The following is a 1,749-nucleotide window of genomic DNA, read 5'->3' as shown; positions in this document are numbered from 1 at the left end:
ATATATATATATATATCATCAAAGATTCAAATTTTAATATTTTAGAATAACTAATAGTAAAAATGTAAGACTAATGATAACAATTAGCAATGTCATTTTTATTAATATGTATATCTTCTATTCAATTTCTATAAGTAAAAAAAAATTAAAATCACTAATATTTTTTAATTTTTATCCAATAAATTTAGTTAATGTATATAAAAAATGTAACAAAAAATAGAAAAAAAATCTTAAACGATCTGACAATTATTCTAAATATACCATGTAGACAAATTTCATTAATTCAAAAGAAATATCATTGACAAAAGAACTAATCAATTTTATAAAATTAAAGATCAAAAATAGAAAAAAAAATTTTGCTAAAAATTTTGTTGTTCTTTAAAACAATTATCCAGAGCCAAGATGGATATTTACAATTTTTTTTATTACTCCATGTGATTTATAATACTTCTTCTGAATTTTTGTTAGTCTTCCTTTGTTTTAACGATATACTATTTGAAAATTTATGATGAATATTATAAAATATTTTATTTAATGTATTTCACTATTATCAAAAGAAAGTGAAATAAAAGTGTTTAACAAAATAATTGCTCAACGCATAATGTAAAATGGAGTTACATTCAAATTAAGATTAAATTACATAATTATTCTCTATACTTTCATTAAAATTATAAATTAGTTTTTACATTTTAAAAATTTATAATTAAATCTCTAAAAAAATTAAAATTTATAATTTAGTCCTTGTCATTCAAAAAGTGTTGATTTGACAAAATATTCTCAGCATATGCTGAGAAGATTCTGTTAAAATAGAGATTATGTTGAGAATATTCTGTTAAATCAAACACTTTTTGAATGGCAGAGACTAAAATTATAATTTTAGTAAAAATATGGGGACCAACTATGTAATTTAACCATTTGAAAATGACTAAAAATTTCTTAAGCTATCTGAACCCACCTCACCTCTCCCCAGCTCTCTCACTCTCATTTTTGTGAGCTGAGGTGAGAGACAGAGAGCGCTGAGGTTAGGGTATCATTTTGAATAGTGAGAAAGTGAGAGTGAGAGAGATAGGGAGGGGCGAGATGGGTTCAGATAGCATAAAGAATTTTTGGTCATTTTCAAATGGTTAAATTACACGGTTGGTTCCTATACTTTCACTAAAATTATAAATTGGTCTTTATTGTCAAATATGGGCAACTCACATGTTTAAAATAGAAAATATGCTGATAATATTCTGTTAAATCAAACACTTTTTGAACGGTATGATTAAATTGCAAATTTTAATTCTCTTTAAGAATCTAATTATAAACGTTTAAAGTATAGGAACCAATTTGCAATGTCACTAAAAATATAGGACCAATTATGTAATTTAACCTAAAATTAATCAATATATGTGATATTTCAACTTATTTTTAATATATATTTTATATTTTAAGATATAGTTTATATTAAAGACCGATTTTAATATATACATAGCATAGTTATATATTAAGAGTAGTGCTAGAGAGTCAACAGATTTTATGATTTGTAGCCATCAATAATATTTTTAATGGTATGAAATTTCATTTAAAGATGGAAAATAATTTATTTTTCTTTTGCTAACTGAGTGTTGGCCAAATTTTAATAAAAATGCTAACCTTTTAGACTTTCTCATATATTAATATATAAACAACTGAAAAATACAAAATACCATAAATAAATATGAAAGAAGAAAAAAAAAAAGAGAAATCAAGAAAAAAATCTTTTAAAAT

The sequence above is a fragment of the Arachis duranensis genome, chromosome 7, assembly GCF_000817695.3.
Source record: "Arachis duranensis cultivar V14167 chromosome 7, aradu.V14167.gnm2.J7QH, whole genome shotgun sequence".
NCBI classification, from domain to species: Eukaryota; Viridiplantae; Streptophyta; class Magnoliopsida; order Fabales; family Fabaceae; genus Arachis; species Arachis duranensis.
Note: the sequence above shows the minus strand (reverse complement) of the source record.